Genomic DNA, 17,781 nt, shown 5'->3' with positions numbered 1-17,781 from the left:
AAATTGCTTTTCATCTTTTTGTGTCTGAAAGTTCTGTCTTTATGTCTCTTTATTAAATCTTACTAGAGTTTGTGTCCTCGTTTTTTTTTTTTTTTTTTTTCTCCTTTGACGGTTTCACTAGCAGTTTACCTAAAGTTTATAAATTTTTACCCATTTGGATCTTATCTGTTTTATCTTTTTTTAATATATTGTATCATTTTTTTTACTTCTACTTTCTTTTTTTTTTAATCTTGTTTTTATAATTTCTTAGGGTGGATGCTCTACTCACTAATTTTCAGCCTTTTATAAAAGTAACAAAAAAGCATTTTAAACTACAAAGTTCCCTCTAATAATGTTCTAAATGCTGATATGTGATTCTCTAACTATTCTTTAGTTCTAAATATTTTTTAACTTCCATTATTAGTTCCTCTTTGAACCATTGGTTAGACTATCAAATATTTGTACGTTTTAAAGTTTCTTTTTGTGACAATTTCTAGCTTAATTACATTGTGGGCTGAGACTGTGGTCTACAGAAAACATAGTTTTAAGAAAATTTTGAGACCAATTTCATGGGCCATAAATAGGTTATCATTTTTTTTTTTAATGACTCAGGAGTACCCAAAAAGAAAGCTTTACCTCAAGCATTTAAATAATGTTGCACAAATTTTCTGTATCTCTTATTCCAGTTGTAGGACCTAGTCTGCCACATCCCTGGGCAGTTGATTCATGAAATTTTGAACCGAATCTTTGTGGTATTGAATGTGTGCTCACCAGAGGGTAGGGTAGCACCAAAAGATGGTGCTGACTTTCTCTTTGTTTTTCAGCCCTGAGATCTCCAATGAGGACAGCCAACCACACAGAGATAAGAGAGTTTATTTTCCAAGGTTTCTCCAACTTCCAGGAACATCAGCTGAGCTCTTCATGGTGTTTCTCATCCTGTACATTCTCACTCGGGCTGGTAATGCCATCACTGTGACTGCTGTCCATAAAGACCATCACCTCCACACACCCATGTGCTTCTTTCTAAGTGCCCTGTCTACATCAGATACTTTCTACTCCTTGTCACCATCCCATGCATGCCTTTCAGCCTTGTAGGTCTGAGCCAGTCCATATCCCTGGAGGGTTGTGGGACTCAGCTTTTTTTCTTTCTTGGCTTTGCCATCACCAACTGCCTCTTGCTGGCAGTAATGGGGTGTGGTCGCTGTGTGGCTGTCTGTAACCCGCCTCATTACTCAGTCATCAAGAACTGGAGGGTCTGTGCCATGCTGGCATTCTCTGTCAGTGCCACGGGGTTCTCACTCTCACTGGTTCAGGCTGTGGCTATTTCCAGATTGCCCTTTTGCAAGGCACTGATTGAGCATTTCTTCCCTGATGTTCGACCTGTGTTGAACCTGGCCTGTGCTACCCCAATCATCAATGATATCCTAACCTTAATTATTAGTCTCTTGGCCATCACAGGCCCTGCCACCTTCCTCTTCATCTCCTACATCTTCATTATCTCCACCATTCTCAAGATTGCCTCAGTTGAGGGCTGGAAGAAGGCCTTTGCCACCTGCATCTCCCACCTCACTGTGGTCATTGTCCACTGTGGCTGTGCCTCCATTGCCTACTTCAAGCCCAAGTCAGAGAACAGCAATGATGAGGATCAGCTGATCTCAGTGACCTACACTGTCATAACACCTTTACTAAACCCTGCTGTGTATAGTCTAAGAAACAAAGAAGTCCAGGATACTCTGCAGAGAGTGGTGAGCAGAAATCCTTTTCCTAAGATGAGATCCCTACCCAAATAGGTGTGCATGCCTTCCAGGAGGAAGTCTATACCAGTAAAGTTACAAAGCCAGTCTTTCAAATGATTGGCGAAGTTTCATACATCATATACAGAGCCAGAGCAAAAATGGAGCTGAGGGGCAAGCCTCTAACAAATGATTTTTCACTTCGTCAGCCTCTTTGTTAGCATAATAAAAACACAAGTCACTCTACAGACCTGTAAATAAATACACACTGGCCCTATTCCAGGAGATAATTTTCAGATCAGAATGTGATCTCATGGTTCATCTTGAGGCAGGAGGTAGATGAGCCTCTTCCTTCTCCCCATGGTAAAGCTATTTGGGATTCATTCCCTGTGGATTGAAACTCCAAGTCAAGAATAGCAGGACAATTAAAGCAGGAGGCTGGGCCCCACCCAGACCACATATTTTTCATTCTTGCAGTCAGGAGACCTCCTTGACTACACATGTGCAGAAAGACTCCTTGGAGGCCAAAGAGCAGTTATGCCAAGGGAAGTTCTACCCAGATGCTGTTTCAGTAAAATCTATCTTGGCTAAGAGATGTGTGCACTCACATGGGAGGATCCTGAGACATATGAAATATGGACTGTGAACCAGGCAAATCAAAAAGATTGGCCAAAGGAAACTTGGAAGAAATACCCAATAAAAGTAATTCAAACTACTACAAGGGTGTGACCCAGGAACTCTGAGTCTGCCTGTGTGTATATCCACAGGTCCTGTCCTCTTTTCCTCTTAATAAATACTTCACTTGGTTTACTACTTTCCTTCTTTGTGCTGATTCTTTTCTGCAAAGCCAAAGGGACAGGGCCCTTATCACTGACCACTTGTCTAGTGGCTAAGATCTGATGTTCTCTTCTCCTCAACCCAGCCTCAATCTCTTTCTGGGAACCCAAGCCCCACTCCAAGCTGCTGTAGGCCGAGGCCACCCAAGGTCAATCTCAAACTTAAATTTAAAGTGACCAGTTCACTTTTTAATGTGGTATAAACCACATTAAAATCACCATTTCACTGAATCTTCTAACAAAAATTGGATGCTTGAACAAGTGGTCACCAGGAAGGATACTGTGCAGAAATCTAAGTGTCTTGTGTTTTAATACGATAAACAAAGTGAAAATATAAATACTTTTTAGGAAATGGGTTTACAATCAGCTAGAATCTTTCTAGAAAGAATATTTTCAAGCATGCAGGACTTCAAAGGAAAGGAAACCAGGGTTGTGAGAAGTGAAGAAGTTGAGTGGAGAGAAGTACTAACCACATATGGCGTGTATGGAGCTTACGTGACTTGGTCTGACACTTCACTTCTTCTGGCTAGAAATAAGTCACATGAAAAAGTCCTTGTGAGGCTTAAAGAAGGGCTCTCTCATGGGCAGGATATATAGCAGGCTCAAAAGAAGAGAAGACTAACAGCTCAGAGATCAAAGCATTGGAAGAATGCTATGAAATTAGCTAAGAAGAAAGAAAAATTAAAAGCAGATCCAAATTAGAACTTCTTGTGATAGAGAAACCAGAAGGGCAAGGGGATGGTCAGGAGGAGCCAAACAGAGTTTAGAAAAGGCTGTTCAGTTTGGGTCTTCTCCTGCCTTTTATATGTAAATTCACAAAGGCAAAGAAACAGAATTAAATGGAAATATGAAAAGAATCAGCAGAGCACCTTTCTGATAAATTAGGTAGTTTTTGCACTGGGATGACCCAGAGAGATGGTATGGGGAGGGAGGTGGGAGGGGGGTTCAGGATTGGGAAGACGTGTACACCCATGGTGGATTCATGTGAATGTATGGCAAAACCAATACAGTATTGTAAAGTAAAATAAAGAAAAAATCTGAAAAAAAGTCAACACTAAAGGGACTTTTGACTTGAAAACTTCCATAAAATTAAAGCAACTGAGTTAGAAATGGAATAATAGAAGACAATGTACTATTCTTCATCTTAAAAATAAATTTAAAAAAAGAATCAGGGTGAACTTTAGACTTAATTTGTGATTAAAAAAATAGGTGTTGAATCAAACTATAATGGTCAATATTGATAATTACTGAGCAAGTCAAAATTATTATACTGATCTATTTATTAAAAGATACATAAGATATATATGAATACACAGTATTCTCATTGCAAAATATTTTTAAAATACAGAAATATCAAATAAAATCTATAAAGTGATTATGCATTTTATAAGCTATATAGGCTATAGCACATAAAAATCTAACTTTAAAACCGATGTGCAATTCAGTGTGCTTTGTAACCCTGAGCTGCCGATCTGCCTGAAAAAGTCAGGTAGGAAAAGGGCCTGGCCTGGGCCACTCCTCTGCCATGACCCAAGAGGTCTGTCCCTAACCTCATCCCATTTAAAGGACTAGCTCACCCGCTCACCCCCACTCAGGAGTCTGCCAGAAAAAGTCAACTAGTCTTTTTCTGTAAACTTAGACAATTTAGTAATTAAGTCATTTTATGACTAAACAGTGAAACTCAAGGTCCTGGTCCTCTCCTTTCTTCCTCATTATCCTCTGAGTGGATCATGCTCTGGTGGAGGTGAGACAGTCTAGACCTGGGGCCTGGAACTCTTTGTTGCAGTGCTGGTTGTTGTTGTTGTTCAATCGCTCAGTTTTGTCCAACTCTTTGTGACCCCATGGACTGTAGCACACCAGACTTCTGTGTCCTTCGCCATATCCCAGAGCTTGCTCAAGCTCATGTCTACTAAGTCAGTGATGCCATCCAGCCATCTCGTCCTCTGTCAATCATCTCCTTCTCCTCCTGCCTTCAATCTTTCCCAGCATCAGGGTCTTTTCTAACAAGTTGGCTATTCACATCAGGTGGCCAAAGATTGTAGCTTTGGTTTGAGCATCAGTCCTTCTAATGAATATTTAAGACTGATATCCTTTAGGATTGACTGCTTTGATCTCCTTGCAAACCAGGGACTCTCAAGACTGTTCTCCTGTCAGGGGACGCTCAAATTTAAGGGATCCAATATGTTGTTTTCTTCCTTTGTGTGCCATTTCTCAAGGACTCTCTGTTCCTTATCAGTTCCTAGGAAACAGGAACAAGCAGAGCTGCATGCAGTTCTCAGAACTGAGATCATGGGAAAGAGCACCTGCTTGGATTCCCTTCAGTGACTCCCTTCAGTGACTCTCTTCAGTGACCTTTTACTTAAAGGACTATCCATCTTGTTGCAACTGGTGGAATTTCATTCTTTTTAATGGCTGAGTAATCATTTTATTGAAGATACATAAGCATGTGTTTCTGCAAATAAAGTACCCCAACTCCAGTCCCTAGGTCCCAGTCTACGAAGACCGTGACATTCTCCAACACCGTATTTCAAAAGCATCAATTCTTCGGTGCTCAGCCTTATGGTCCAACTCTCACATCCATACATGACTACTGGAAAAACCATAGCTTTGACTATATGGACCTTTGTCAGCAAAGTAATGTCTCTGCTTTTTAATATGCTGTCTAAGTTTGCCATAGCTTTTCTTCCAAGAAGCAAACATCTTTTAATATGGTAGCTGGAGTCACCATCTGCAGTGATTTTGGAACCCAAGAAAATAACAGAACTGTCACTGTTGCAGTTCTTGCACCTGGACAAACCTATCTTCCCAACAACAAAATACAAAGAAACTATAAGTAGCTAAAAATAACTGCACACATGGCTTGGGTGTGTACTAAGTCGCTTCAGTCATGTCCGACTCATTGCGACCCTATGAATTGTAGCCTGCCAGGCTTCTCTGTCCATGGGATTCTCCAGGCAGGAATACTGGAGTGAGTTGCCATTTCCTTTTCCAGGGGATCTTCCCAACTCAGAGACTGAACCAACATCTCTTATGTCTCCTACACTGGCGGGCAGGTTCTTTACCACTAGTGCCACCTGGGAAGCAGTCAGGCAATTATGAACAATAAAATACAAAACTATCAAAACCCCAACTGCCGCTTCTAAAGTGTTGAGCAAAAGCAGGGTCCTATGCATGATCCCTGCACATAGCACCAGCAAGGAGGTGAGCAGACCACTTAAGCCACTCCTCTGCCCTGACCCAAGAGGTCTGCCCCTAGCCTCATCCTATTTAAAGGACTAGCTCACCCCCTCACCCCCACTCAGGAGCCAGCAAAGGAACCTGTTAACTCGCTTTCACTACTTTGTGCCACAACCCAAGTCCCAGTAAAGCCTTGACTGAATTTCCTGTCTGACCTATCAATTTCTATTGATTAAGGAGTCCAAGAACCTTGGGTTGGTGACAGAGGCTTCTAGTTTTCTTAGCAGAGAAGAAGAGGAACTTGATCCATGGTCACTTCCATCTGTCCATGCTGGATTCAATATAGATACATGACCCTTGTATTCATCCTTGTTGGTATCTTTTGAGATGACTCTGGTCTTGTCATGTTCTTCAAACAATGTGGTCCTGCTTCATCTTCCTTGTGATTACTCTCAGCTCACTGGCCCTCTCTCTCCAAGCACTTGAGGGCACTTGGACATTTAGTTGTACCCTTAACTCTGTAATGGAGTAAATAGGACACAATGAGGAGTCACCAAGACATCCTCTTGGATGTATCACTCACCTATTTCTGCTTCACTAGCAGTCACATGCTTTCCGAGGCTGGGAAGTGAGGGACATATCACTTCTGCTTTATCAGATGCCTCTCCTCCTTCTTTACAATAGGGTAAACCTGGCATCTCCAGTAGGTGCAAGAGTGGGCCTTCCCCAATAACCAGCTAATTCTAGTGCTATCATCTCCACAAAGCCAGACACCTTTATTTTATTGTAGCAGAAAAACCTAAATCCTTCCTAACTCTGTAGTAGTTTACATTATATGTTTCACATCAAAGTACTTTTAGTGCTTAGGCTTTTGATATTCAAAATTATTCTTTGTAAACTCAAGCTTTCCTCTCTAGAAAAGTTTGCTAAAGTTAAAAACTATTTCAGCTTTTCAGGCAAATGTTTTCATTATGCATTAAAAAAAAAACTTTTTGAAATTCAATTGACTTTTTTTTTTTTCCTGAATTCTTTTGGGCTTACCCTTCCCTGGAGCAAATGAAAAGTCCTCGGACACAATGCAAAATACGGAAATAGTGCAGAATTTTAATTCTATTCCACTTACATATTTGTTTTAAAATGTTTTATTACCTAATAGAGATATTTACCTGCCACTATTCTTCCTCAGAATATTTTAGATGTTTTTGTTTGCTTAAGATTTTCATATAAAATTTAGAAGCAGCTTATTTAAATTACACCCTTCCCCAACACACACACATACTCAAAACAGTTATATTCAAGCAAGTCAGAATCTGGTGCATTTGTTAATTTATGAAAAACTAATATTTTAGTGATCTTAAGTCTCCATATTAAAAAATAGTATTATTTTCCATTGGTTTAATTCTTCTTTTGTTTTTACCTTTTACATTTCAAAGTGATCAACAAGGATAATGCTAATTATGATGTCACCATTCAAAGATACACATAGTTATTTTCATACCCATGAATCATTTATTTTGCAAATGGAAGTCTGTACCTCAATATCCCTCACCTATTTCTTTTTTCCTTCCATCCCTTTCCCCTTTGGCAACCACCTGTTTGTTCTCTATATTTATGATTCTGTTTCTGCTTATGTTTGTTCATTTGTTTTGCTTTCTAGATTCTACATATAAGTGAAATCATACAGTATACATTTAGCTTCTTTCACTTAGTATAATACTCAAAATCCAACCAATTTGTCACAAATGGAAAGAGTTCGTTCTTTCTTATGGCTGATTAATATTCCATTGGTAATATTTACCACATTTTCCTTGCACACTCATCCACTGATGAATACTTAGATTGCTTCCATGTCTTGTCTCGTTGTTCGGTCACTAAGTCGCATCCGACTCTTTGCAACTCCATGAACTGCAGCATGCCAGGCTTCCTTGTCCTTTAATATTACCCAGGGTTTGCTCAGACTCATATCCAATGAGTAACTGATGCCATCCAACCATCTCATTCTCTATTGCCCACTTCTCCTCCTGCCCTCAGTCTTTCCAAGCATCAGGGTCTTTTCCAGTGAGTCAGCTCTTCCCATCAGGTGGCCAAAATACCGGAGCTTCAGCTTCAGCATCAGTCCTTCCAAAGAATATTCAGGGTTAACTTCATTTAATATTGACTAGTTTGATCTCTTTGCTGTCCAAGGGACTCTCAAAAGCCTTCTCCAGAATCACAATTCCCAAATATCAATTGTTCGGCACTCAGACTTCTTTATGGTCCAACTTGCACATCCATACATGACTACTGGAAAAGCCGTAGGTTTGACTATAAGGACCTTTGTAGGCAAAGTGATGTTTTTGTTTTTAATATGCAGTCTAGGTTTGTCATAACTTTTCTTCCAAGGAGCAATTGTCTTTTAATTTTGTGGCTGCAGTCACCATCTGCAGGGATTTTGGAGTCCATGAAAATAAAATCTGTCACTGTTTCCACTTTTTTCCCACCTATTTGCCAGGAAGTGATGGAACTGGATGCCATGATCTTAGTTTTTTAAATGTTGAGTTTTAAGCCAGCTTTTTCACTCTCCTCTTTCACCCTCATCAAGAGGCTCTTTAGTTCCTCTTCATTTTCTGCCATTAGAGTGGTAACATCTGTATATCTGAGATTGTTGATATTTCTCCCATCTATCTTGATTCTAGCTTGTGAGTCATTCAGCCTGGCATTCTGCACAGAAGTTAAATAAGTAAGGGTGACAATATACACGCTTGACATACTCCTTTCCCAATTCTGAATCAGTCAGTTGGTCCATGTCCAGTTTTAACTGTTGCTTCTTTACCTGCATAAGATTTCTCAGTAGACAGATAAGGTAATTTGGTACTCCCACCTCTTTAAGAGTTTTCCACAGTTTGCTGTGATCCACAGTCAAAGGCTTTAGCATAGTCAATGAAGCAGAAGTAGATGGCTTTTTTTTTTTTTTGAATTCGCTTGCTTTTTATGTGATTCAGTAGATGTTGGCAATTTGATATCTAGCTCCTCTTCCTTTTCTAAAGCCAGCCTATATATCTGGAAGTTCTCAGTTCAAGTACTGTTGAAACCTAACTCAAAGGATTTTGAGCATTACCTTGCTAGCATGTGAAATAAGTGAAATTGTATTGTAGCTTGAAAATATTTTGGCATTGCCCTTATTTGTGTTTGGAATGAAAACTGACCTTTTCCAGTCCTGTGGCCACTGCTGAGTTTCCCAAATTTGCTGGCATATTGAGTGGAACACTTTAACGGCCTTGCCTTTTAGGATTTGAAATAGCTTAGCTGGAATTGCATCACCTCCACTAGCTTTGTTCTTAGTAATACCTCCAAAGGCCCATTTAACTTCACATTCCAGGATGCCTGACTCTAGATGATTGACCACACTATCATGGTTATCTGGGTCAATTTTGCATATTATCTATTCTGTGTATTCTTGCCACCTCTTCTTAATATCTTCTGCTTCTGTTAGGTCCATACCATTTCTGTCTTTATTGTGACCATCTTTGCATGAAAGATGGCATCTCCAATGTTATTGGTATCTCCAATATTATTGAAGAGATCTCTGATCTTTCCCATTCTATCTTTTTCCCTCTATTTCTTTGCATTATTCATTTAAAAAGGCTTTCTTACCTCTCCTTGCTATTCTCTGGCACTCTGCATTCAGTTGGGTATATCTTTCCCTTTATCCTTTTTCTTTCACATCTCTTCTTTTCTCAGCTATTTGTAAAACCTCCTCAGGCAACCACTTTGCCTTCTTATATTTCTTTTTCTTTGGGATGATTTTGGTCACCACCTCCTGTACAATGAGTTCATGATCTGACTCACAGTCAGCTCCTGGTCTTGTTTTTGCTAACTGTATAGAATTTCTCCATCTTTGGCTACAAAGAATCTAATCAATATAATTTTGGTACTGACCATCTGGTTATGTACATGGGTAGAGTCTTCTCTTTTGTTGTTGGAAGAGGGTGTTTGCTTTGACCAGTGCATTATCTTGGTAAACCTCAGCCTTTGCCCTACTTCAGTTTGTACCCAAAGCCAAAATTTCCTGTTACTCCAGGTATCTCTTGACTTCCTGCTTTTGCATTCCAATCCTCTATGATGAAAAGGACTTTTTTTTTTTTTTTTTGCTGTTAGTTCTAGAAGTTCTTGGAAGTCTTCCTAGAACTGTCAACTTTAGCTTCTTTGACATTAATGATTGGAGCATAGACTTGGATTACTGTGATGTTGAATGGTTTGAGTTGGAATGAACTGAGATTATTGTGTTGTTTTTGAGATTGTACCCAAATACTGCATTCTGGACTCTTATGGTGAATATAAGGGCTACTCCATTTCTTCTAAGGAATTCTTGATCACAGTAATAAATATAAAAGTCATCTGAATTAAATTCTCCCATTCCCATCCATTTTAGTTCACTGATGCCTAAAATATCAAGGTTAACTCTTGCCATCTCCTGCTTGAGCATGTCCAATTCACTTTGATTAACCTTTTTATCTTGGCTATTGTAAATAATGTAATGAACACTGGGGTGCATGAAACTTTTCTAATTGTGTTTTTGTTTTCCTTTTCTTTTGATAAGTACTCAGGAGTGGGATTTCTGGGTCAAATTGTAATTCTATTTGTAGTTTTTTTGAGGAATCATCATACAGTTTTCCGTAGTGGCTATATTGATTTACCTTCCCTCTATCAGGGCATAGGGGCTTCCTTTCCTTCACATTCTCACCACCACTTGGTTTTTGTTCTCTTTTTTGATAGCAGCCATTCTGAGAATTGTAAGGTAATGTCGAGTCTGGCTTTGATTTCCATTTCCCTGATAATTAGTGATATTGGATGTATTTTCATGTGCCTGTTGCTTATTTGCATGTTTTCTTTGGAAAACTATCTATTCAGGCCTTCTGTCCATTTTTAAATCAGGTCATTTGGTTTTTTGATGTTGAATTAGATGTGCTCTTTTTTATCCCTTATTGCATATATTGTTTGCAAGTATTAAGTATCTTCTCCCATTCAGTAGGTGGCTTTTCCATTTTGTTGATAGCTTCCTTCAATTTGCAAAAGTTTTTTAGTGTGACAGTCTGATTTATTATTTGTTTTCGTCGCCCTTCCTTGAAGAGACATATCCAAAATAGCTTGCTACCTATGTTTTCTTGTAAAAATATTATGGTTTCAGGTCTTACATTTGTCTTTAACCCATTTTTAATTTATTTTTATGTATCATATGAGTAGTCCAGTTTGATTTATTTGCATGTAGCTGTCCAGTTCTCCCAAAACTATTTATTGAAGAGGTGGTCCTTTCCCCTTTGTATATTGTATGTTGCCTTGTCTAGTGTAGATTACTTGTCCATATATACATGAGTTCATTTCTGGGCTCCCTATTATGTTCCCTATTATTATGATCTATGTGTCTGTTTTGGTACCAGTGCCATGCTGTTTTGATTACTGTAGCTTTGTAGTATAGTTTGAAATCAAGGAGTATGATACTTCAGCTTTCCTCTTCATTCTTAAGACTGTGCTGGCTGTTTGGGGTCTTTTGTGTTTCCATGTTTTACACATTTTTCTATAACTTTTTTTCTAGAAGTTTTACAGTTTTACTTTTTACACTTAGGTCAGTTATTCATTTATTAATTTGTTTATAATAAGCTGTGAAATTGAGGTCAAGGTCAACTTTTTGCCTTCAGATATCCAGTTGCTTCAACTCAATCTTTTTTTAAGGACTGCTGCTGCTGCTGCTAAGTCACTTCAGTCGTGTCCGACTCTGTGCGACCCCATAGATGGCAGCCCACCAGGCTCCCCCGTCCCTGGGATTCTCAAAGCAAAAACACTGAAGTGGGTTGCCATTTCCTTCTCCAATGCATGAAAGCAAAAAGTGAAAGTGAAGTCGCTCAGTTGTGTCTGACTCTTAGCGACCCCATGGACTGCAGCTTACCAGGCTCCTCCGTCCATGGGATTTTCCAGGCAAGAGTACTGGAGTGGGTTGCCATCGCCTTCTCCATTTTAAGGACTGTCATTCTCCATTTTTCACATTGTCAAAAGTCAGTTGAGCATATTTCTGTAGATCAATTTATGAGTTTTTTATCTGTTCTAGTGATCTATGTGTCTATTGCTCCACTAATACCACACTATTTTGATTAATGTAGCTATACAGTAAATCTTGGGCTTCCTAGGTAGCACTAGTTGTAAAGAACCCACCCAACTAGGCAGGAAATGTAAGAGATGCAGGTTTGATCTCTGGGTCAGGAACATCCCCTAGAGGAGGGCATGGCAACCCTCTCCAGTACTCTTGCCTGGAGAATCCCATGGACAGAGGAGCCTGGCAGGCTACAGTCCATAGAGTCACAAAGAGTCATACATGACTGAAGCAATTCAGCATGCATGCATAATAAGTTTTATTAATAATTTTAGATAGAGTGATTCTACTTTATTCTTATTTGTTAGGATTATTTTAGTTATTCTAAAGCTTGTATATTTCCATATCAATTTTAGAATAAGGTTGTCTATATCTAATTACATTAAATCTATATATAAATTTAAGGAAAACTGACAGCTTTACAATGTTGAGTCTTTCAGTTCATGATCAAAGTATGTCTCTCCATTTGAGTACTCTTTGATTTCTTTCATCATCATTTAGAAATTTTCAGCAGGGGTCCTCAATGTACAGGATCTTGTGCCTGATGATGTGAGGTGGAGCTGACATAATAATAATAGAAATAAGTGAAAGTGAAAGTCGCTCAGTCATATCCAACTCTTTGCAACCTCATGGTCTATACAGTCCATGGAATTCTCTAGGCCAAAATACTGAAGTGGGTAGCCTTTCCCTTCTCCACAGGATCTTCCCAACCCAGGGATTGAACCCAGGTGTCCCATATTGCAGGGAGATTCTTTACTAGCTGAGCCACAATAATAGAAATAAAGTGCATAATAAATGTAATTTGCTTGAATCATACCAAAACCATCGCCCCCCCCCCCCCCCCCGCACCCCCGCCCCAACCCCTCAACCTGATCCATGGGAAAACTCTTCCATGAAACTGGTCTCTGGTGCCAAAATGGTCAGAGACCACTGATATTCAGTACACAAATCTTATATATGCTTTGTTAAGCATATACCTAAGTATTTCATTTTCTTTGGAGAAACTGTAAATGATACTGTGTTTTTAATCTTGGTTCCTTAATTTTTAATGTTGTATAAGGAAATGTGATTGATTTTCATATGTTGATATTGTATGTTGTAACCTTGTTTAACTCACTAGTTTGAAGAATTTTTTATTTTGTTTTGTTTCTGCCCATATGTTGGATCTTTCTACATAGATAATTATATCACCCATATAAATAGGGACAGTTTTATTTCTTCCTTTCTGATCTATATGCCTTTTATTTCCTCTTTGTGTCTTATTGCAGTGACGAGAACGTCCATTACAACATTGAATAAAAGTAGTGAGAGCAGACATCCTTGCCTTGTCCCTGATTTTTCGGAGGGAGTATTCAGTCTTTCACCACTAAGTATACTGGTATTGATGTTTTTTATACAGTCTTTACCAAATTGAGATAATTCCCTTCAATTCTTAACTTTCTAAGAATTTTTGTTATGAATGAGTGCTGGATTTTGTCAAATGTTTCTCAGTGTCAAGTTGATATAATTACATAATTTTTCATAGGATTGGTGTATTTATTTTAAAAAGAGGAACAGGGAAGTCATCTAAGCGATTATATAATAACAGGAGCTTCTTAGTTGAAAGATCTTTGTTAGAAAAGAGAGCATCAAGAACACAGCAGCTACCATCAACCTATTCTTCCAATGTCAGTTCTTTGCCAAATTACTGAAAAGGGAAAGAAAATTAGCTTTTGGGGTCATGGCAACTAGTATTTCCTGACAAGTTTTGTCAGTTCTACTTACAAGGCAAATTTATCCATTTCCTTCAATCTCCACTGAAACTGGTCTTATCCAGAAACAGTCTTCTCTCACTATCTACTCTCCTTGTTTATACTTATTATTTTCCAGGTATTCTCTATATAACAGCCCAAGTTGTCTTTTAAAGATGAAAATCAGATCATGCTCTTTTCCTAATTAAGAACACCCAATGGATTCCCAGTGTACTTGGAATAAAATTTACTCTCCTCATGATGACCTGCGGGCCTTACCTATCCTTATCACTCCATGCCATTAAGAGTGACTCTTATGTCTAACCTCTTACCTACCAGTCCAGTAACTATTAACATAGATTTACTCCCACTTGGGAAATTTATACTTGCTATTCCTTCAGTCCAGAGTACTCTCTTTCTCCAGATTCCCATTCATTCATTTGTGCTTGTTCATTCTCTATTATTCAAGCCTTAACTGAAATGAGAAGTAATCCTTAAGGATTCCTTCCCTGACCACTTCATCTATAGAAATGCTCCCCATTGTCGTTCTCCATTAGGTGTTTTATGATTTTTATAGCACTTACCACTAGCTGAAACAAAATAATAAGATTGAAAATAAGGGATGGAAAACTGTAAACCAGGCAAAATACTTAATAGAAGAGAACAAAAAACACTAATAAAAACAAACAGTGAACAAAACAAAGTTCCTGCTGTCATAGAACTTATTTTCAAAAAGGAACATGTCCAACTCTTTGAGACCCATTGACTATACAGTCCTTGGAACTGTCCTGGCCAGAATACTGGAGTGGGTAATTGTTCACTTCTCTTTTATACTTATAAACAATTTATAAGTAATATATAATGTTATTTTGGGGAGTGTAATGTTTGAAGAAAAAAACAAAAGGAAAGAGGACAGCAAGACAGTCATTCCTGGCAGCAGGAAACAATAGTTTATTTAGGTCGGGTGGTCAGGAAAGGTGATGTGTAAGCAGAAGAATGAATGAAGAAGTGAGTCAGCCTTACAGAATCTGAGGGAAGAGTGCTCCAGGCTAAGGTAAGGTGTAGGGAAAGGTCCTGAAAAGGGGTTAAACTTGGCATGTGTGAGGAACAAAAAACAGGCCAGTGTGGTTGAGAGGAATGACCAAGGCAATTAAGGGGAGTATTGAAACTGGTTTTATAAGCTATAGTAAGGACTTTGAATTTTATTCTAAGAGGGATGACAAATCATTGTAGAGACCTCTGAGCAAAGGGACTACCTGATTTGATTTAGACATTAAAATCTGTACTCTGAGTGTTACTGTGATTAACACCCAGAACCAAAGAAGAGGCAGGGAGAGAGCAGTCAGGACCTTGCTTGCTGTGATCCAAGTTAGGAGTGATAACATCTTGGAACAAAGTGTACCTTTGAGGGAAGAGTTTATAGGTTCAGTTTGGGATATGGTCTGTTGGGGATGCCAAGAAAATATTCAAGAAAAGAAAATGGGATATAAATTTGGAGTTTTGGAAAGAAGTATGGACTGGAGACTTAAATTTGGAAATTGTTTAAAGCCAGAAGAGGAAGTGATCATTAGGGTGTAACTGAACAGTGAAGTGGTTTGTGGCTGAAAGGAGATAATTTAACACTGTGAGATTGAGGAGAAAAGAGAAACGACACTGGAAGTAAAAAAAAAAAAAGGGAGGGATATGAAAATTAAAAGAGGTTATGTCCTGGAAACCACATGAAAAACAGTTTGCAAGTAAGATAAATTAGTCAATTGGGTCAAATGCTGCCAGTAAGCCATGTTGTACAGTCTGTTAGAATGGACTATTAGACATGACAATATCAGGTGTTCAGTCTTAATGAAAAAAATCTGTATGAGTAGAGGGATAGTGATAAAAGATTGTTTAATGTGAATTCAAGAGAAAAAAGGAAAGAAATTTAAGACAATGTAATTCCTTCAAAGAGTTTTGATGTAAAAGGGAGCAAATAAATGAGCCTCTAGCTGAGGAAGGATGTGGGATCACAAGAAGGTTGTTTTTATTTGATTTTATGCTTGTTGTTTGGGGATGAGGAAAATTACAAACAAGTTTGTAAATGAAGGTGATCTAATGCAAATTTGAGGATTCAAAAGACATAAGGGAGAACTGCTACAGCAAAGTTCTAAGTAGGAAAAGGGATTGGAGTGCAGCGCAGAAGTGTACGGATGGGCTTGTTAGAGTGCATGGAGCACACCCCACAGTGAGAGTACACAGGCATGGTGCTGAGCACAGATGCACATGGTTGGGCCGAGGTGTTGGTGGGAATATATGAAAGATCTCTCTTAACTGCTTTCAGTTCAGTTCAGTTCATTTCAGTCTCTCAGTCGTGTCGGACTCTTGGCGACCCAATGAATCGCAGCATGCCAGGCCTCCCTGTCCATCACCAACTCCCAGAGTTCACTCAGACTTGCGTCCATTGAGTCAGTGATGCCATCCAGCCATCTCATCCTCTGTCGTCCCCTTCTTCTCCTGCCCCCAATCCCTGCCAGCATCAAAGTCTTTTCCAATGAGTCAACTCTTCTTAACTGCTTTATTTGTTCTTAAAAGAGGTAAAAAATAAAGTCACGTGCTTTACAAAGGATAAGCAAGAGTCTTTGGAAGTTAGAGAATAAAAAAGAATGTGTGAAAAATGGCAAGAGAAAATGGTAGACAGAAATACAGTGCTTTCGCCATAACGTCAATACCCACTTAATGTTAAATGTCATGACTTTTAAGTAAAACTAGCCATTATAGGAGAAGGCAATGGCACCCCACGCCAGTACTCTTGCCTGGAAAATCCCATGGATGGAGGAGCCTGGAAGGCTGCAGTCCATGGGGTCGCTGAGGGTCGGACACAACTGAGCGACTTCACTTTCACTTTCCACTTTCACTTTTCACTTTCATTGAAGAAGAAAATGGCAACCCACTCCGATGTTCTTGCCTGGAGAATCCCAGGAACAGGGAAGCCTGGTGGACTGCCATCTATGGGGTCACACAGAGTCGGACACGACAGAAGTGACTTAGCAGCAGCAGCAGCTATCATAGGAATGTATTTTTCACCAGTGGAGTTCAACTGCATGAATACTCTGCATAAGAGGAAAATTTGACTTAACCAAGGTTCGTATCATGCCAGATAAGATTGGGGCATGTGAATTAAAGGTGAATGCAACTAAATGATAATCTGTGGATTTTAACAGGTTATGGAGGACAGAAGGGTGTAGTAGCATGGAACCCTGAAAATGATAGAAATAAACATAGATATAAAATGTAAGACTTTATAAATTGAGGAATTTTTTAAAATACAAGTGATAATGAACTGAAAAGATAAGCAATAAAAATAATAGCTCTTTAAGCAAAAGAGACACAGATGCATAGAACAGTCTTTTGGACTCTGTGGGAGAGGGAGAGGGTGGGATGATTTGGGAGAATGGCATTGAAACATGTATAATATCATATAAGAAATGAATCACCAGTCCAGATTCAATGCAGGATACAGGATGCTAGGGACTGGTGCACTGGAATGACCCAGAGGGATGGTATGGGAAGGGAGGTGGGAGGGGGGTTCAGGATGGGGAAAACATGTACACCCCTGGTGGATTCATGTTGATGTATGGCAAAACCAATTTTAAAAAAGAAAATATAATGGAATAAGATATTCCATTCCTAAATAAAACAAAACAGATCGAATACATGGAAATAGAAAATGCTCATTTCCTATATGAAGAATATTCTAAAACCCAGTGCTGTGTGCTAAGTTGCTTCAGTCTCTGACTCTATGCAGCTCTATGGACTATTGCCTGTTGGTCTCCCCTGTCCATGGGGTTCTCCAGGCAAAAAAAAAAAAAAAACTGGAGAGGGTTGTCGTGCCCTCCTCCAGGGGATCTTCCCAACCCAGGAACTGAACCTGCATCTCTTACATTTCCTGCATTGGCAGACAGCTTTTTTTTTTTTTTTTTACCACAAGGGCCACCTTGGAAGCCTCTAAAACCCTACTGAAACATATAAAAGAAAATAAACATTTCCTTTTCCTTTTAAAAGTGTTCCTTTTAAAATGAGTAACACTTTCCTCAGTGCTCCAACATTAAGACTTTGGTTTTAGTGTTGTAAAGACTAAAGATGTTTGTTCTTAAATTTCTATGAATTCAATGAGAAATCAATAAAAATACCATTAGTTGTTAAATGTGAGAATAAAGGGAGACTCTAAA

The 17,781-nt window shown here is 38.9% G+C and overlaps 1 pseudogene; it reads left to right on the top strand.

The window, feature by feature from the left end:
- The first annotated feature begins 817 nt into the window (after positions 1-817).
- LOC128044846 (olfactory receptor 10J1-like) lies at positions 818-1,769 on the top strand (annotated as a pseudogene).
- The last annotated feature ends 16,012 nt before the right edge of the window (positions 1,770-17,781 follow it).

This window comes from Budorcas taxicolor, chromosome 3 (assembly GCF_023091745.1).
Source record: "Budorcas taxicolor isolate Tak-1 chromosome 3, Takin1.1, whole genome shotgun sequence".
Classification (NCBI taxonomy): domain Eukaryota; kingdom Metazoa; phylum Chordata; class Mammalia; order Artiodactyla; family Bovidae; genus Budorcas; species Budorcas taxicolor.
This window is presented reverse-complemented; position numbering and strand designations above follow the sequence as displayed.